Source organism: Salmo salar, chromosome ssa14 (genome assembly GCF_905237065.1).
Source record: "Salmo salar chromosome ssa14, Ssal_v3.1, whole genome shotgun sequence".
Classification (NCBI taxonomy): domain Eukaryota; kingdom Metazoa; phylum Chordata; class Actinopteri; order Salmoniformes; family Salmonidae; genus Salmo; species Salmo salar.
Window position 1 is genome coordinate 99,552,921 of NC_059455.1, and position 21,185 is coordinate 99,574,105.

At 44.6% G+C, this 21,185-nt stretch overlaps 1 protein-coding gene across 8 annotated transcripts in view; it reads right to left on the reverse strand.

Annotated features, from left to right (window-relative positions):
• The window catches only part of LOC106591960 (protein CBFA2T1), a 141,763-nt gene extending 123,799 nt beyond the window's left edge, over positions 1-17,964 (reverse strand). For 3 of the 8 annotated variants that reach the window (XM_045695087.1, XM_045695082.1, XM_045695084.1), the window contains exon 1: positions 17,378-17,962. The gene's annotated coding sequence lies outside the window, so the exon portion shown is untranslated. Of the gene's footprint in view, positions 1-17,377 lie in introns of all 8 variants that reach the window. The other 5 variants (XM_045695081.1, XM_045695080.1, XM_045695083.1 and 2 more) reach the window with 3 other exon arrangements.
• Between the last annotated feature and the right edge of the window lie 3,221 nt (positions 17,965-21,185).

Here is a 21,185-nt window from a genome sequence, read left to right on the forward strand (position 1 = left end):
GGGTGCTAGCTAACAACACTACCGGAAAGACAGAACACTTACAGTAGATGGTGCTAGCTAACAACGCTACTGGGAAGACAGAACACTTACAGTAGAGGGTGCTAGCTAACAACGCTACTGGGAAGACAGAGAACACTTACAGTAGAGGGTGCTAGCTAACAACGCTACTGGGAAGACAGAAGACTTACAGTAGAGGGTGCTAGCTAACAATGCTACCGGGAAGACAGAGAACACTTACAGTAGAGGGTGCTAGCTAACAACGCTACTGGGAAGACAGAAGACTTACAGTAGAGGGTGCTAGCTAACAACGCTACTGGGAAGACAGAAGACTTACAGTAGATGGTGCTAGCTAACAACGCTACTGGGAAGACAGAAGACTTACAGTAGAGGGTGCTAGCTAACAACGCTACCAGGAAGACAGAAGACTTACAGTAGAGGGTGCTAGCTAACAACGCTACCGGGAAGACAGAGAACACTTACAGTAGAGGGTGCTAGCTAACAACGCTACTGGGAAGACAGAAGACTTACAGTAGAGGGTGCTAGCTAACAACGCTACTGGGAAGACAGAAGACTTACAGTAGAGGGTGCTAGCTAACAATGCTACCGGAAAGACAGAGAACACTTACAGTAGAGGGTGCTAGCTAACAACGCTACTGGGAAGACAGAAGACTTACAGCAGAGGGTGCTAGCTAACAACGCTACTGGGAAGACAGAAGACTTACAGTAGAGGGTGCTAGCTAACAACGCTACTGGGAAGACAGAAGACTTACAGTAGAGGGTGCTAGCTAACAACGCTACTGGGAAGACAGAAGACTTACAGTAGATGGTGCTAGCTAACAACGCTACTGGGAAGACAGAAGACTTACAGTAGAGGGTGCTAGCTAACAACGCTACCAGGAAGACAGAAGACTTACAGTAGAGGGTGCTAGCTAACAACGCTACCGGGAAGACAGAAGACTTACAGTAGAGGGTGCTAGCTAACAACACTACTGGGAAGACAGAAGACTTACAGTAGAGGGTGCTAGCTAACAACGCTACTGGGAAGACAGAGAACACTTACAGTAGAGGGTGCTAGCTAACAATGCTACCGGAAAGACAGAACACTTACAGTAGATGGTGCTAGCTAACAATGCTACCGGAAAGACAGAACACTTACAGTAGATGGTGCTAGCTAACAATGCTACCGGGAAGACAGAAGACTTACAGTAGAGGGTGCTAGCTAACAACGCTACCAGGAAGACAGAACACTTACAGTAGAGGGTGCTAGCTAACAATGCTACCGGAAAGACAGAACACTTACAGTAGATGGTGCTAGCTAACAACGCTACCAGGAAGACAGAAGACTTACAGTAGATGGTGCTAGCTAACACATAAGGCAGTACTAGATGAGAACAGATTAAGACAAAATGTCTACTTATCACTCCTGAAGATATCAGTAGTCCTAGAATGAACTCAGTAGTCCTAGAATGAACTCAGTAGTCCTAGAATGAACTCAGTAGTCCTAGAATGAACTCAGTGGTCCTAGAATGAACTCAGTAGTCCTAGAATGAACTCAGTAGTCCTAGAATGAACTCAGTAGTCCTAGAATGAACTCAGTAGTCCTAAAATGAACTCAGTAGTCCTAGAATGAAGCACCCCCTTCATTTTATGAATCGTCCCTTAGACAACACAATCATTCTTATCTACGCAGCACCCGCAGTCCCTTTGTCCCTCCACAGAGTCTGTAACACTAAGGTGGTGTGGCAAACGGCATCCGATTCCCAATATAATGCACTATTTTATTCCCTATATAAAGCACTATTTTATTCCCTATATAATGCACTATTTTATTCCCTATATAAAGCACTATTTTACTCCCTATATAATGCACTACTGTATTCCCTATGTAATGCACTATTTTATTCCCTATATAATGCACTATTTTATTCCTATATAAAGCACTATTTTATTCCCTATATAATGCACTATTTTATTCCCTATATAAACCACTATTTTACTCCCTATATAATGCACTACTGTATTCCCTATGTAATGCACTATTTTATTCCCTATATAATGCACTATTTTATTCCCTATATAATGCACTATTTTATTCCCTATATAATGCACTATTTTATTCCCTATATTATGCAGTATTTTATTCCCTATATAATGCACTATTTTATTCCCTATATTATGCCCTATTTTATTCCCTATATAAAGCACTATTTTATTCCCTATATTATGCAGTATTTTATTCCCTATATAAAGCACTATTTTATTCCCTATATTATGCAGTATTTTATTCCCTATATAAAGCACTATTTTATTCCCTATATTATGCAGTATTTTATTCCCTATATAATGCACTATTTTTGACCAGACCCAATAGGGCCATTTGGAATGCAGCCACGGTCAAATCAGGAAGTGCCGATTGAAATCACAATCCAATTGAATCCAGTTCCAGGAGAATTGCATATAAACAACAAAATACACCGCTGCTTGGCTGGCTTTATTAGGCTGCTAGCTAGTGGACGTAGATGCTGATTCATTATGGGTTCAACAAAGCTCTGGAGTGTATTTCTGCTATGCTGCTGCAATTAACAGATTTATATTCACAGTTTTTACATTGGCACAGATCCCTGTATATACTAAATATACTAGATAAACACTATCAGCATTCTCAAACTCTCTCTCTCTCTCTCTCTTTTTTCTCTCTCCTCCATCTCCCTCTTTCTTTCTCTCTCTCTCTCTATTCAATTCAAAGGGCTTTATTGGCATGGGAAACATGCAGTTGAAGTTGGAAGTTTACATACACCTTAGCCAAATAAATTTAAACGCAGTTTTTCACAATTCCTGACATTTAATCCTAGTAAAAAATTCCCTGTTTTATGTCAGTTAGGTTAACCACTTTATTTTAAGAATGTGAAATGTCAGAATAATAGTAGAGAGAATGATTTATTTCAGCTTTCATTACTTTCATCACATTCCCAGTGGGTCAGAAGTATACATACACTCAATTAGTATTTGGTAGCATTGCCTTTAAATTGTTTAACTTGGGTCAAACATTTTGGGTAGCCTTCCACAAGCTTCCCACAATAAGTTGGGTGAATTTTGTCCCATTCCTCTTGACAGAGCTGGTGTAACTGAGTCAGGTTTGTAGGCCTCCTTCCTCGCACATGCTTGTTCAGTTCTGCCCACAAATTTTCTATAGGATTGAGGTCAGGGCTTTGTGATGGCCACTCCAATACCTTGACTTTGTTGTCCTTAAGCCATTTCGCCACAACTTTGGAAGTATGCTTGGGGTCATTGTCCATTTGGAAGACCCATTTGCAACCAAGCTTTAACTTCCTGACTGATATCTTGAGATGTTGCTTCAATATATCCACAACATTTTCGTTCCTCATGATGCCGTCTATTTTGTGAAGTGCACCAGTCCCTCCTGCAGCAAAGCACACCCACAACACGATGCTGCCACCCCCGTGCTTCACGGTTGGGATGGTGTTCTTCGGCTTACAAGCCTCCCCCTTTATCCTCTTTCAACAGACTCTCTACATAGTAAAAGCTTTTCTTTATTTTGGGTCAGTCACAGTGGTCAGGTATTCTGCCACTGTGTACTCTCTGTTTAGGGCCAAATAGCATTCCAGTTTGTTCAGTTCTTTTGTGGATGCTTTCCAATGTGTCAAGTAATTATCTTTTTGTTTTCTCATGATTTGGTTGGGTCTAATTGTGTTGCTGTCCTGTGTGTTTGTGTTTGTGAACAGAGCCCCAGGACCAGCTGGCTGAGGGGACTCTTCTCCAGACTTTGACTTCAGAGTCTAGTAAGTTGAGGCCAGGTGCTCCAGACTGTTTTAGAGGCCTAACCAACTTGTTGATATACATTTTGAAGAGGGTGGGGCACAAGCTGCATCCCTGTCTCACACCACGGCTCTGATGAAAGAAATCTGTGGTTTTTTGCACAATAGTTGTTTCTGTAGATGGAATTTATAATGATGTATGTTTCCCCCCAACAGCATTCTCCATTAATTTAGATAGCAGACCCTCATGCCAAAAAGAGTCAAACCCCCCCTCTCGCTCTCTAGTCTTTCTGTCTCTCTCAGCCGGTGCATAGGATTCACTGTCCAACTCTGACCTTTCAGCCGGTGCGCAGGATTCACTGTCCAACACTGACCTTTCAGCCGGTGCGTAGGATTCACTGTCCAACACTGACCCTTCAGCCGGTGCGTAGGATTCACTGTCCAACACTGACCTTTCAGCCGGTGCGTAGGATTCACTGTCCAACACTGACCCTTCAGCCGGTGCGTAGGATTCACTGTCCAACACTGACCTTTCAGCCGGTGCGTAGGATTCACTGTCCAACACTGACCCTTCAGCCGGTGCGTAGGATTCACTGTCCAACACTGACCCTTCAGCCGGTGCGTAGGATTCACTGTCCAACACTGACCCTTCAGCCGGTGCGTAGGATTCACTGTCCAACTCTGACCTTTCAGCCGGTGCGTAGGATTCACTGTCCAACACTGACCCTTCAGCCGGTGCATAGGATTCACTGTCCAACACTGACCCTTCAGCCGGTGCGTAGGATTCACTGTCCAACTCTGACCTTTCAGCCGGTGCGTAGGATTCACTGTCCAACACTGACCTTTCAGCCGATGCGTAGGATTCACTGTCCAACAACATCCAATATTCCACACAGATACAGAACCATAGACGTCCATAGTACATAAGGCTGCGTGTCGTCTAGCCAAGTGAGTCTATGTACGTCCCAAATGGCATCCTATTCCCTACATAGTGCCCTATGGCTCCCTATATAGTGCACTACTTTGACCAGAGACCTATGGAACCCTATTCCCTATATAGTGCACTACTTTAGACCAGAGCCCTATGGAACCCTATTCCCTATATAGTGCACTACTTTAGACCAGAGCCCTATGGAACCCTATTCCCTATATAGTGCACTACGTTAGACCAGAGCCCTATGGAACCCTATTCCCTATATAGTGCACTACTTTAGACCAGAGCCCTATGGAACCCTATTCCCTATATAGTGCACTATTGTTAACCAGAGCCCTATGGAACCCTATTCCCTATATAGTGCACTATTGTTAACCAGAGCCTTATGGGCAGGAACCTTGGCCCTGGTCACTTTCTTCTCCTTCTAGTGTGGGAGTCCACAAACAAAAGCCCATTACAGATAACAGGAGGTAATCTCTGTCCTGGGGACACTGTGGCCATGTGTGTTGCCACAAGGTCGAAACACACGCCTGTACCACACAGAGAGACCAGATCCCTCAGAAAAAAAGGCTTTCCCATGTCCTCCTCCCCCCATTCGTCCATCCCTCTATCCATTTGTCCATCCCTCTATCCATTCGTCCATCCCTCTATCCATTTGTCCATCCCTCTATCCATTCGTCCATCCCGAGAGAGAGAGAGAGAGAGAGAGAGAGAGAGAGAGAGAGAGAGAGAGAGAGAGAGAGACAGAGAGAGAGACAGAGAGATTCCAAGAGCAGTTGGTAAAATGATGAACTCCTAATATCTAGTATTTTATATCATACTTCAAATGATTTAGAGGAAGAGTACATTGGATAAAAGATAAAAGAAGAAGGACTAAAAAGTCCAACGTCAGAAGAAGAGAATACGTTAACCTGATAACTCAACTGGATAGGTAACAATCTAACAGTTGTTTACCACGATCCTAGGGAGTTGCTAAGAGCGTTTCTAGCTACTGGTTACCTGCTGTTAGTTAAAAAACCTCGCTAACAAATAACAAAAAGGACAATCAAAAACGACAAAGGACAGGACAAAGGACAGAAAAACAAGTAACTAAACAATTCAGACAGAAAACAAGAAAGTTAAGCATTGTTTCCATTTAAAAACGCCTAGCTACAACTAGCCAAGTGAAAAACCAGCTGTAACATGTACCGTATGCAACTGTAATCAACTAAGAGGGATACATTTACAAGCCCCAAAGCTCAGAAATCTTGCAATCAAATATGCAAAAGGCATTGCTAGTGAAGCAGGGAGGAAAAATATAAAGCAAATATTTTAAAAGAGCACCCAGAAACCCTAAAACATTTATGCAACAGAAAGACAAATAAATAAAGAAGTATCTTCTCTTTATCACTGAATGTCGAAATGCTTGACATGCAACCGGAGGCAAACAAACAACTTAAAATGTCTGAAAACAAGACCATGAGACAATTCTATTTGGACACAACCCCAAAATGTAATATTAATATATAGAGTAATGGAATAGTAATTTTCTAAGGATCTGAGGCCAGTCTAGAGCTGATTGAAGAAGAGGTGTACATGATAAAACCACTAGTGGATGATGAACTAAAAACTGACATGTCTCCACTAACAAAGCCTGCAACTCCCAAAACCTGGCCCATCAAAACAGGAGTCCCAAAGTACATCAATCCCTCCAACACCTGTAGCAGCTGTGTGCACACCAGAAACACTATCTGTGAAACAAATCCAGAACTGCTTCTCCCTACTTGAAGTGGAGATGACAGAATTCAGGGAGAACAAACAACAAGAATGTAACACTGTCCAGACGCTGATGGAAGAGTTGAGACATTAGAATGTAACACTGTCCAGACGCTGATGGAAGAGTTGAGACATTAGAATGTAACACTGTCCAGACGCTGATGGAAGAGTTGAGACATTAGAATGTAACACTGTCCAAACGCTGATGGAAGAGTTGAAGCATTTCCAGGAGGAACGTTGTGCTTCAAAAGAACAGTTAAGACACAACTCTGAACAAATACCACAGTCCAATGAGGTGGAGCTGCAGCAGAGAGAGGGAGGGACATGATGTCCTCTGAGAGGAGCTGTGTGTAGTGAAGGTGGAGCTGCAGCAGAGAGAGGGAGGGACATGATGTCCTCTGAGAGGAGCTGTGTGTAGTGAAGGTGGAGCTGCAGCAGAGAGAGGGAGGGACATGATGTCCTCTGAGAGGAGCTGTGTGTAGTGAAGGTGGAGCTGCAGCAGAGAGAGAGAGGGACATGATGTCCTCTGAGAGGAGCTGTGTGTAGTGAAGGTGGAGCTGCAGCAGAGAGAGAGAGGGGGACATGTTGTCCTCCGTGAGGAGCTGTGTGTAGTGAAGGTGACGCTGTAGCAGAGAGAGAGAGGGACATGTTGTCCTCCGTGAGGAGCTGTGTGTAGTGAAGGTGGAGCTGCAGCAGAGAGAGAGAGGGACATGATGTCCTCCGTCAGCAGCTTCTGACTATGCCACCAACAGAGGAGTCACATCAGCCTGGTGGAAGATCAGATACTCCTGAGCTCAGTGCAGCCTTCACCCCATCAGCCTGGTGGAAGATCAGATACTCCTGAGATCAGTGCAGCCTTCACCCCATCAGCCTGGTGGAAGATCAGATACTCCTGAATTCAGTGCAGCCTTCACCCCATCAGCCTGGTGGAAGATCAGATACTCCTGAATTCAGTGCAGCCTTCACCCCATCAGCCTGGTGGAAGATCAGATACTCCTGAATTCAGTGCAGCCTTCACCCCATCAGCCTGGTGGAAGATCAGATACTCCTGAGCTCAGTGCAGCCTTCACCCCATCAGCCTGGTGGAAGATCAGATACTCCTGAACTCAATGCAGCCTTCACCCCATCAGCCTGGTGGAAGATCAGATACTCCTGAGCTTAGTGCAGCCTTCACCCCATCAGCCTGGTGGAAGATCAGATACTCCTGAGCTTAGTGCAGCCTTCACCCCATCAGCCTGGTGGAAGATCAGATACTCCTGAGCTCAATGCAGCCTTCACCCCATCTGCCTTTCAAGCTCCTCAGCATCTTAGGGTCCACCCTGACCTGCCAACGTCCCAACCTGCCAAATCCTACCCTGCCTAGCTAACCTCCCAGACTGCCACAACCTACCCTGACCTGCCTACCTCCCAGCCTGCCACAGCCAACCCTGACCTGCCTACCTCTCAGCCTCCCACAGCCTACCCTGACCTGCCTACCTCCCAGTCTGCCACAGCCTACCCTGACCTGCCTACCTCCCAGCCTGCCACAGCCTACCCTGCCTAGCTAACCTCCCAGCAGTTTGAACACAGGGGTAGGACAAAACAGTGTCTAGGGGTAGGACCAATAGTGTCCAACAGGAGGGTACCCCAGCCCAGACCATACCTCATACCTTACTTTAAACAAATAAATGATGCAAGAAAACCTCAGCTCCCCAGGATACCGAAAAGCAGAGGGAAAATATGTGTATCTACCCAGATGACCTTGTCCTACTGTCACCAACAGATCAAGGTCTACCCAGATGGCCTTGTCCTACTGTCACCAACAGATCAAGGTCTACCCAGATGACCTTGTCCTACTGTCACCAACAGATCAGATGACCTTGTCCTACCGTCACCAACAGATCAAGGTCTACCCAGATGGTCTTGGCCTACTGTCACCAACAGAGCAAGGTCTACCCAGATGACCTTGTCCTACTGTCACCAACAGATCAGATGACCTTGTCCTACCGTCACCAACAGATCAAGGTCTACAGGAACAACGTAACATTCTATAGGAATACAACATCAACTGGACAATCAACATCAACTTTCAGAAAACTAAGGTCGTGATTTAGCGGAAAAAGACCAGGAATCAGAGCAGCAGACACTCCTTCAAATGAGGAAATACCATGGTTGAACATCTCCAACTACCTGGGACAGGAAATACCATGGTTGAACATGTCCAACTACCTGGAACAGGAAATACCATGGTTGAACATGGTCCAACTACCTGGGACAGGAAATACCATGGTTGAACATGATCCAACTACCTGGAACAGGAAATACCATGGTTGAACATGTCCAACTACCTGGAACAGGAAATACCATGGTTGAACATGGTCCAACTACCTGGGACTAACAATCAGTGTCTCTGGTGGATTCGATCTGGCAGTGAATGCTCTAAAATAAACAGCCTGTAAAAACATTTTACTCCATAAAAAGACAATTCTCAAAATAAATATTCCTATCCAAATCTGGTGCAAAATATTCAATGGTGTATTTTTACCAATTGCTCTACATGGAAGTGAGGTTTGGGGTCCAACCTGTAACTACGATTATAAGCACCGGGAGAAAAACCCGACAGGAAATGTGCATACAGAATTCTGCAGAATTATCCTAAATATCCCAAACTATTACTATTAAAAGTACCAAATGTATTAAAAGTACCAGAACAGGTGTGAGGCAAGTGGACAGCCTGGTGGCTAGCTAGGAAGATGGCCCCCTAACAGACAGACAGACAAACAGGAATGCTACAACCTGCAGACATACATAGCCAAAGTCAAGCCAGCCAGCCAGAATCACAGCAGGCCAAGCAGACCAGCCAGTATGTTCAGCAAGCCAGCCAGCCAGACCAGCCAGTAAGTCAAGCCAGACCAGCCATTAAGACCAGCCAGTAGGTCCAGCCAGTAAGTCCAGCCAGCCGGACCAGCCAGTAAGTCCAGCCAGACCAGCCATTAAGACCAGCCAGTAGGTCCAGCCAGTAAGTCCAGCCAGCCGGACCAGCCAGTAAGTCCAGCCATCCAGACCAGCCAGACCATGCAGTAAGTCCAGCCAGCCAGACCAGCCAGTAAGTCCAGCCAGCCAAACCAGTCAGCAAGTCTAGCCAGCCAGCCAGCCAGAGCAGTCAGCCAGCCAGCCAGCCAGTAAGTTCAGCCAGCCAGACCAACCGGTAAGTCCAACCAGTCAGCCAGTAAGACCAGTCAGCCAGACCGGTCAACCAGTCAGCCAGCATGACCAGCTGATCTTTAACAAAGGCTCTAGGACCCCTTACTGTATACTGACCTCTAACCTAGCCTCTACCCACCCCAACCAAAGTATTTGACTTTAATTAATGCCATTCACTCTCTCTCTGTCTCTTTTCTCTCTCTCTCTCTCTCTCTCTCTCTCTCTCTCTCTCTCTATTTTCATTTATTTCAAATATTTTTTCGTTTCTCATGATATGGGTTGGGACTAATTGTGTTGTTGTCCTGGGGCTCTGTGGGGTCTGTTTGTATTTGTGAACAGAGCCCCAGGACCAGCTTGTTTAGGGGGCTCTTCTCCAGGTTCATCTCTTTGTAGGTGATGGATTTGTTATGGAAGGTTTGGGAATCGCTTCCGTTTAGGTGGTTTTAGAATTTAACGGCTATTTTCTGGATTTTGATAATTAGCGGGTATCGACCTATTCTGCTCTGCATGAATTATTTGGTGTTCTACGTTGTACACGGATGATATTTCTGCAGAATTCTGCATTCAGAGTCTCAATTTGGTATTTGTCCCATTTTGTGAATTCTTGGTTGGTGAGCGGACCCCAGACCTCACAACCATAAAGGGCAATGGGTTCTGTAACTGACTCAATTATTTTTAGCAAGATCCTAATTGGTATGTCGAATTTTATGTTCCTTTTGATGGCATAGAAGGCCCTTCTTGCCTTGTCCCTCAGATCGTTCACAGCTTTGTGGAAGTTACCTGTGGCGCTGATGTTTAGGCCGAGGTATGTATAGTTTTTTGTGTGCTCTAGGGCAACGGTGTCTAGATGGAATTTGTATTTGTGGTCCTGGCGACTGGACCTTTTTTGGAACACCATTATTTTGGTCTTACTGAGATTTACTGTCAGGGCCCAGGTCTGTCAGGGCCCAGGTCTGTCAGGGCCCAGGTCTGACAGAATCTGTGCAGAAGATCTAGGTCCTGCTGTAGGCCCTCCTTGGTTGGGGACAGAAGCACCAGATCATCAGTAGACATTTGACATTAGATTCTAGTAAGGTGAGGCCGGGTGCTGCAGACTGTTCTTGTGCCCTCGCCAATTCGTTGATATATATGTTGAAGAGGGTGGGGCTTAAGCTGCATCCCTGTCTCACCCCACGGCCCTGTGGGAAGAATTGTGTGTGTTTTTTGCCTATTTTAACTGCACACTTGTTGTTTGTGTACATGGATTTTATAATGTTGTATGTTTTTTCCCAACACCACTTTCCATCAATTTGTATAGCAGACCCTCAGGCCAAATTGAGTCGAAGGCTTTTTTGAAATCAACAAATCATGAGAAGACTGCATTTGTGCAGGGTGAATACGTGGTCTGTCGTACGATCATTTGGTAAAAAGCCAATTTGACATTTGCTCAGTACATAGTTTTCTCACTGAGGAAATATATGAGTCTGCTGTTAATGATAATGCAGAGGATTTTCCCAAGGTTGCTGTTGACACATGTCCCACGATAGTTATTGGGGTCGAATTTGTCTCCACTTTTGTGGATTGGGGTGATCAGTCCTTGGTTCCAAATATTGGGAAAGATGCCAGAGCTAAGGATGATGTTAAAGAGTTTTAGTATAACCAGTTGTAATTTGTGGTCTGGATATTGTATTACTTCATGTAGGATACCATCAACACCACAGGCCTTTTTGGGTTGAGGGTTTTTATTTTGTCCTGTAGTTCATTCAAGGTAATTGTAGAATCCAGTGGGTCCTGGTAGTCTCTTTAATAGTTGATTCTAAGATTTGTATTCGATCAAATATATGTTTTTGCTGTTTGTTCTTTGGTATAGAGCCAAAAAGACTGGAGAAGTGGTTTATCCATACATCTCTGTTTTGGATAGATAATTCTTCGTGTTGTTGTTTGTTTAGTGTTTTCCAATTTTCCCAGAAGTGGTTTGATTCTATGGATTCTTCAATTACATTGAGCTGATTTCTGATGTGCTGTTCCTTCTTTTTCCGTAGTGTATTTCTGTATTGTTTCAGTGATTCACCATAGTGAAGACTTTCTGGGTCTCTATGTTTTTGGTTGGACAGGTTTCTCAATTTTCTTTCTTAGGATTTTGCATTCTTCATCAAAGCATTTGTCATTGTTGTTATTTTTCTTAGGTTGTCTGCTTGACATTTTTTTATTTGATAGGGAAGCTGAAAGGTTAAATATACTGTTTACACCTTCACTATTACAGTGGAACGTTTTGTCCAGGAAGTTGTCTAAAAGGGATTGAATTTGTTGTTGCCTAATTGTTTTTTGGTCGGTTTCCACACTACTTTCCTTCCATCTGTAGCATTTCTTAATATTACTCAGTTCCTTTGGCTTTGATGCCTCATGATTGAGTATTGCTCTGTTCAAGTAGACTGTGATTTTGCTGTGATCTGATAGGGGTGTCAGTGGGCTGACTGTGAACGCTCTGAGGGACTCTGGGTTTGAGGTCAGTGATAAAGTAGTCTATAGTACTACTGCCAAGAGATGATTTATAGGTGTACCTACCGTAGGAGTCTCCTTGAAGCCTACCATTGACTATGTACATACCCAGCGTGCAACAGAACTGCAGGAGTTGTGACCCAACTATGTTGTCATAGTTGTGCCACGGGGGGCATATGGGGAATGGAATGCTGTCACCTCCAGGTAGGTGTTTGTCCACCTGTGCGCTGAGGGTGTCAGGTTCTTGTCCGGTTCTGGCATTTAGGTCGCCAGAGAATAGTACATTTCCCTGGCCCTGGAAATGATTGATTTCCCCCTCCAGGATGGAGAAGCTGTCTTCATTAAAGTATGGGGATTCTAGTGGGGGGATATAGGTAGCACACAGGAGGACATTGTTCTCTGTTAAGATCATTTCCTTATTATTTTCTAGCCAAATGTAAAATGTTCCTGTTTTGACTAATTTAATAGAATGGGTTAGGGTCTGCTCTATAGTAAATTAGCATACACCCTTAGTCTCTTCCCTGTTTCCCTACACCTGGTAGTGTGGTGGATGGGACTACCAGCTCTCTGTAACCTAGAGGGCAACCAGTGGGTCCATCTCCTCTATACCACCCACCTGGTAGTGTGGTGGATGGGACTACCAGCTCTCTGTAACCTAGAGGACAACCAGTGGGTCCGTCTCCTCTATACCACCCACCTGGTAGTGTGGTGGATGGGACTACCAGCTCTCTGTAACCTAGAGGACAACCAGTGGGTCCATCTCCTCTATACCACCCACCTGGTAGTGTGGTGGATGGGACTACCAGCTCTCTGTAACCTAGAGGACAACCAGTGGGTCCGTCTCCTCTATACCACCCACCTGGTAGTGTGGTGGATGGGACTACCAGCTCTCTGTAACCTAGAGGACAACCAGTGGGTCCATCTCCTCTATACCACCCACCTGGTAGTGTGGTGGATGGGACTACCAGCTCTCTGTAACCTAGAGGTCAACCAGTGGGTCCATCTCCTCTATACCACCCACCTGGTAGTGTGGTGGATGGGACTACCAGCTCTCTGTAACCTAGAGGACAACCAGTGGGTCCGTCTCCTCTATACCACCCACCTGGTAGTTTGGTGGATGGGACTACCAGCTCTCTGTAACCTAGAGGGAAACCAGTGGGTCCGTCTCCTCTATACCACCCACCTGGTAGTGTGGTGGATGGGACTACCAGCTCTCTGTAACCTAGAGGACAACCAGTGGGTCCGTCTCCTCTATACCACCCACCTGGTAGTTTGGTGGATGGGACTACCAGCTCTCTGTAACCTAGAGGGAAACCAGTGGGTCCGTCTCCTCTATACCACCCACCTGGTAGTGTGGTGGATGGGACTACCAGCTCTCTGTAACCTAGAGGGAAACCAGTGGGTCCGTCTCCTCTATACCAGGTTTCTTGTAGGATGTAAACGTCTGTATTTATGATGTCTTTGATGAAGTCCAGGTTCCTGCTCTTTAGGCTAAAGGCAGATGACCTCAGGCCTTGGATATTCCAGGATGAGAAACATGTCTCTCTCTCTCTCTCTGTTTCTCTGTTTTTCTCTTCACAGACATGCTGAGTGGTAATTGAAAAGCCAGTTGTTTCAGGTTGTGTCAAGCCAGTCCGTCCAGTCAGAACAATCAAACGATGAACATTTATTGATTTCCCTCCGTCATAGCAATAAGTATTATCACAGCTAGCTAAAAGTATTAGGGAGCAGTGATCTACATGTTACAGTAGCTTGGTGGTAGTTCAACTAAATTCAAATCTTGTGTTTTCAGTAGTTAATCAGCAGTTAGCAGTGTCGCCTGCTGGGAAAAGGTTGTTTCCATGTCATTTCAACCAGAAAAGTCATGTTATAATGTTGAATTAACGTGGAAACATGATAGGATTTGAAAAAAAAAAATTCATCAATGTAAGGGAATTTCTTCTTATTTTCAAGCAACTTTTAACCAAAATCCAATGACAGGGTGAAATGTTTGGTTGATTTCATGTGTAAGTCAGAAATCAGCCACGTGTAAGTCAGAACTAGATGTTGATCTGTGTCCAGTGGGTAATTACTAGCACAAGTCTTAATACGTGGGGAAGTAGGTAAAGAATTCCCTTTCTTTTTCAGCTTCAGACCTGCCTAAATCTTTTAATATATATATATATATATATATATGCTAAATGACACATTTTGTTAACATCTGACTCCAGTGATCTGTCTTTCAATTTATAGTCTATGACGTTCCAGATGTAGATATTACAATTTATCACAAAGTAATTTGGATGTAATGAACTACTTTTCAAAGTAACTTTAGTTCAGTCAACTATATTTGTCTTATGGGTAACTTTAGTGTAGATTAAATTCTTCAACTGTGAATTATTTGGTCACTTGGAAAACGATATTTTCAGAGTAGCTTGCCCAACACTAACTCAAGGAAAATATCCTCATCAAATGTGTACTGAATAGAAATAGAATAATTTACACTATGAGTAAAAACGGATCTAAGGTTATTATGGAGTCATTTTTTTACTGACCCATGCGGTGAGAACTGCCATCTACATTCTCCCCATCACCCCAGACCCCATCACCCCTGCAGTCTAGACCCCATCACCACAGCAGCCTAGACCCCATTACCCCAGCAGACTAGACCCCATCACCCCATCAGACTAGACCACACCACCCCATCACCCCATCACCCCAGCAGGCTAGACCCCATCACCCCAGCAGCCTAGACCCCATCACCCCATCAGACTAGACCCCATCACCCCAGCAGCCTAGACCCCATCACCCCATCACCCCAGCAGCCTAGACCCCAACCACCACATAGACTAGACCCCATCACCCCAGCAGCCTAGACCCCATCACCCCAGCAGCCTAGACCCCATCACCCCATCACCCCCCCCCCCAGCAGTCTAGACCCCCCATCACCCCATCACCCTAGACCCCATCACCCCAGCGCCAGACCCCATCACCCCAGACCCCATCACCTCAGCAGCCTAGACCCCATCACCTCATCACCCCATCACCCTAGACCCCATCACCCCAGCAGAGTAGACCCCATCACCCCATCACCCTAGACCCCATCACCCCAGCACCGCATCACCCCAGACCCCATCACCCCAGCAGCCTAGACCCCATCACCCCATCACCCCAGCAGAGTAGACCCCATCACCCCATCACCCATCACCCCATCACCCTAGACCCCATCACCCCAGCACCCCATCACCCCAGCACCCCAGACCCCATCACCACATCACCCTAGACCCCATCACCCCAGCACCCCATCACCCTAGACCCCATCACCCCAGACCCCATCACCCCAGCACCCCATCACCCCAGACCCCATCACCCCAGCAGCCTAGACCCCATCACCCCAGACCCCATCACCCCAGCAGACTGGACCCCATCACCCCAGCAGACTGGACCCCATCACCCCAGCAGACTGGACCCCATCACCCCAGCAGACTGGACCCCATCACCCCAGACCCCATCACCCCAGCAGACTGGACCCCATCACCCCAGCAGACTGGACCCCATCACCCCAGCAGCCTAGACCCCATCACCCCATCACCCCAGCAGACTGGACCCCATCACCCCAGCAGCTTGCCCGGTGTCTGCTCTTTTCCTTTCTCAGCACAGAAGACATGCTGACTGCCACGGAGTCCAAGTTCCCATAGCCACGGGAAAAAAATATAATCCAACCCTTTAATTTCAATGTTAAGCTGTTTCCCAAACTGTAGGCTACCCCACCACTACCAATACAACCGCTGCCCCCTAAAATAAATCCCATTTCAACTTCAACTTCGATTTTTTTTTTTGGGGGGGGGGTCACGTGAGGATTTGTGGGCACTGACAAAGTCTCAGTGGGTGGATAGTAAAAACATCGGGATGGATCGAGGAGATGAGGAGATGTGGCCGGTCCTTGGTGGGGGGTTGGGCCAGGTGGTGTGTCCCAATGACATGCAAAGTCCCACAGATGTCAACCTTTAAAAGAAGAGCGAGCAAAACTATGAAGAGCAACAACACAGACACGCCACAGTGTGTTGCTAAGACCCTTGAATGAGCCGGTTTCAGGGCTTCAGACTCCAGGGGATTGTCAGCTGAAGTGGAGGCCTATCTCAGGTTGAAGGGGTGACAATGGATGTGACAGATTGGTGTGTGTGTGTGTGTGTGTGTGTGCCCACGTGTGTGTGTGTGTGTGTGTTCCCGCGTGTGTGTGTGTGTGTGTGTGTGTGTGTGTGTGTGTGTGTGTGTGTGTGTGTGTGTTGGGTGAGCAGAGAGCAGACAGGCTAGCCAGGCATGGACATTAAAGAATTCTTTCATAATGACACGTATAGTGTTATTTACTAATTCAATTTTATATACTACATAATGACACGAATATTATTATTCAATTATTCAATTTTATATCCTACATACTGGCATGTATATTGTTATTCAACAGCATATACTAGACCCCATCACGCCGAATCACTCAAGGTTTGGGATTTGACTTAAAACCCAAATATAAAAAAACAAACTTTCTATCCTGCTGGATTCGAACATAAAAGCATCGGAGCTTGAGGCAGACGCTTAAACCCACATGCCATACACGCAAAACCGAAATATACACGAAGGTGACTGTTGCCCCTAGTGGCCTATTTTAAACAACATCTAGACATAGATGGATGTCCAATACAGTCAGTATCACGGGTGACCTGCCTGCCCAAACCATCTTTGTATGAAACCATTACGCGCGGAAAGAACCACGTTGCATACATACATAGTCCATTCTTTCACCAAGGGTTGTCTCTTATGACTAATGAACATGAAATGAAAAAAAAAATGACAACTAGAACATAATAAGCCTGATGATTTAAACCAATGTTATATTATTACAGGTCTGTTTCACCAGAGATTCCCTTTATTTACGCGTATTTATTTCCAATAATACCATATCCGGTTACGCATGAATATAAAACCGCAATTCCATAGTCTAGATCATAGATTATTTCAATTCATATAATGTTCATATTTTGACAATATTTTTGACTAAGCGTTTTCATAAAAGAGCCATTACCCCACTTCAGTAATCACCTTTGTTGTATCCGATCCATTTCACCACGGCTATAACTCAACAGAGATACAGCAAGTCTCACCAGATGATCCAGCCTATAATGACTTCTCTCCACAACCAAATATACACACAGCGACATAAAATACAAGCAAAAGAAGAGAGTTGAACGCATGAAGAAAAATAAATGGCACTTACACTGAAAAGATACAAAAATTCCCCACCATGCGTTACGATGGCGTGAGGGCAAAAAAAAAATAAAAAAAATAAAAATGTATTTCCAGTCCACTCCAATCAATGTTAGAATGACGAATGTTTATCAGTCCAGTCGAGAAGAATACGGCTGCAGAAGTCAGAACGGTCCGTTATAAACCCAGGACAGATGTGCAGCACAGCAGGGTGGCGAGGATTCTTCATTCAGCGGACAACGTTCTGGATGCAACGGAACTCACGTTCAGGCGTTCGAGTCGAGCTTAGAGAGAAAACACGGTAGATGATGATGCGTCGCTATTAAATAAGATAACCCTCTTCTGTTCTGCTTTCCCCGTCGTTGAAAGAAAGCCTTTTTTTTTTTTTTTTTATCTTTCAAAAAAAATGACTTGTTGAAATTAAACTGAATTTATCTTATATAGATATAGGCTAGTCTAGGTTAAGAGAGGAGATGAATAGAGTCACACATTCGGACTTGCACATCTGGCGCGCTTGCCGGTTGTGTCTCGGTTGCCGTTAGAACGAGGAATAGAATAGTGATGCTTCCTCCTGCAGTTAGGGGTCGGTCGGTCGGCGGCGCTCCGGGACCCAGGTGGAGGGAATCGGTGTAGGCGGGCTCCCAGCGGTGGGAGGAGGAGGAGGAGGTGTGACAGGCTGACTGAGGAAGCAGCTCCAGCAGGCTGAGGCGTCTGTCTCCCAGAACAGGTTGTAGAGGTCAAGTAGAAGTGTATAATAGACTAGAATGGTTGTGTTATAGACAAAAAAAGTCACCTGGGTTATTATTTTTTTTATATTGCCCCACTCATTTAGAGCAACTACTAAACTGTGCCTCTGTAGATGACTGAATGTGTACGCACTCTCTGTTTCTCACTCTTGTCCTCATCTCTCTCTCTCTCTCTCTCTCTCTCTCTCTCTCTCTCTCTCTCTCTCTCTCTCTCTCTCTCTCTCTCTCTCTCTCTCTCTCTCTCTCTCTCTATCAATTCAATTCAAGGGGCTTTATTGGCATGGGGAAACATATGTTTACATTGCCAAAGCAAGTCAAATAGATAATGAACAAAAGTGAAAATAAACAATAATAAATGAACAGTAAACATTACACTCACAGAAGTTCCAGAAGAATTAAAGACATTTCAAATGTCATATTATGTGCAAATAGGTACAAAAGGGGAAAAATAAACATAAATATGGGTTATATTTACAATGGTGTTTGTTCTTCACTGGTTGCCCTTTTCTTGTGGCAACAGGTCACACATCTTGCTGCTGTGATGGAACACTGTGGTATTTCACCCAATAGATATGGGAGTTTATCAAAATTGGGTTTAATTTTCGAATTCTTTGTAGATCTCTGTAATCTGAGGGAAATATGTGTCTCTAATATGGTCCTACATTTGGCAGGAGGTTAGGAAGTGCAGCTCAGTTTCCACCTCATTTTGTGGGCAGTGTTGCACATAGCCTGTCTTCTCTTGAGAGCCATGTCTGCCTACAGTGACCTGTCTCAATAGCAAGGCTATACTCACTGAGTCTGTACATAATCTGTACTCTCTCAGGCAGAGTAGAGGAGAGTAGAGTAGAGTAGAGTAGAGTAGAGTAGAGGAGAGGAGAGGAGAGGAGAGGAGAGGAGAGCTGAGCCAATCAGAGTAGAGTAGAGCTGAGCCAGGCAGAGTAGAGTAAAGTAGAGCTGAGCCAGGCAGCAGCCAGGGTACGTAGAAGCTTCATTATTACAGCCTGTTGATAACAGCCCTCTCCTTCTCTCTCTCTCTAAGCGCAGGCAGGTTACCCTGCAGTAATCCAAGGCAAACACGTTCCATCTGGAAGTCATTCTGCCTCTGACAAAGTAGAACTGAACAAAGCAGAACAGAGCTGAGCAGAGCTGAGCAGAGCAGAGCAGAGCAGAGCAGAGCAGAGCAGAGCAGAGTAGAGTAGAGTAGAGTAGAGTAGAGTAGAGTAGAGTAGAGTAGAGGAGAGGCAGGTAGAGTAGAGTTGTATCCAGGGGAAGCAGAAGATTAGTTTACAGCCTGATAACAGCCATCTCATTCTCTCTCTGTTCCGCTCTCTCCTTCTCCCTGCTCTCTCCTTCTCCCTGCTCTCTCCTTCTCCCTGCTCTCTCCTTCTCCCTGCTCTCTCTCCTTCTCCCTGCTCTCTCCTTCTCCCTGCTCTCTCTCCTTCTCCCTGCTCTCTCTCCTTCTCCCTGCTCTCTCTCCTTCTCCCTGCTCTCTCCTTCTCCCTGCTCTCTCTCTCTCTCTCTCTCTCTGTCTCTCCAGTCTCTATCTCAACTCTCTCCCTCTCTCTCTCTCTCTATCTGCTTTTGCACTCGCTCTCTGTTTCTCTCAAATTCAGATTGCTATATTGGCATGAAATACAATTTGTAGATATTGCCAAAGCAGCATCGTGATAAAGCATTTCTGTAAATCCATTACTAGGTGAAGAGGACAATGAGATCCAGTTCATTTCAGTTACATACAACCTGATGATGGTTCCACTGTGTATTACTGTCAGTTATATACAACAACATGATGATGGTTCCACTGTGTATTACTGTCAGTTATATACAACATGATGATGGTTCCACTGTGTATTACTGTCAGTTATATACAACAACATGATGATGGTTCCACTGTGTATTACTGTCAGTTATATACAACAACATGATGATGGTTCCACTGTGTATTACTGTCAGTTATATACAACATGATGATGGTTCCACTGTGTATTACTGTCAGTTATATACAACAACATGATGATGGTTCCACTGTGTATTACTGTCAGTTATATACAACATGATGATGGTTCCACTGTGTATTACTGTCAGTTATATACAACATGATGATGGTTCCACTGTGTATTACTGTCAGTTATATACAACAACATGATGATGGTTCCACTGTGTATTACTGTCAGTTATATACAACAACATGATGATGGTTCCACTGTGTATTACTGTCAGTTATATACAACAACATGATGATGGTTCCACTGTGTATTACTGTCAGTTATATACAACAACATGATGATGGTTCCACTGTGTATTACTGTCAGTTATATACAACATGATGATGGTTCCACTGTGTATTACTGTCAGTTATATACAACAACATGATGATGGTTCCACTGTGTATTACTGTCAGTTATATACAACAACATGATGATGGTTCCACTGTGTATTACTGTCAGTTATATACAACATGATGATGGTTCCACTGTGTATTACTGTCAGTTATATACAACATCATGATGGTTCCACTGTGTATTACTGTCAGTTATATACAACATGATGATGGTTCCACTGTGTATTACTGTCAGTTATATACAACATGATGATGGTTCCACTGTGTATTACTGTCAGTTATATACAACATAATGATGGTTCCACTGTGTATTACTGTCAGTTATATACAACAACATGATGATGGTTCCACTGTGTATTACTGTCAGTTATATACAACATGATGATGGTTCCACTGTGTATTACTGTCAGTTATATACAACAACATGATGATGGTTCCACTGTGTATTACTGTCAGTTATATACAACAACATGATGATGGTTCCACTGTGTATTACTGTCAGTTATATACAACAACATGATGGTGGTTCCACTATGTATTACTGTCAGTTATATACAACAACATGATGATGGTTCCACTGTGTATTACTGTCAGTTATATACAACATGATGATGGTTCCACTGTGTATTACTGTCAGTTATATACAACATGATGATGGTTCCACTGTGTATTACTGTCAGTTATATACAACAACATGATGATGGTTCCACTGTGTATTACTGTCAGTTATA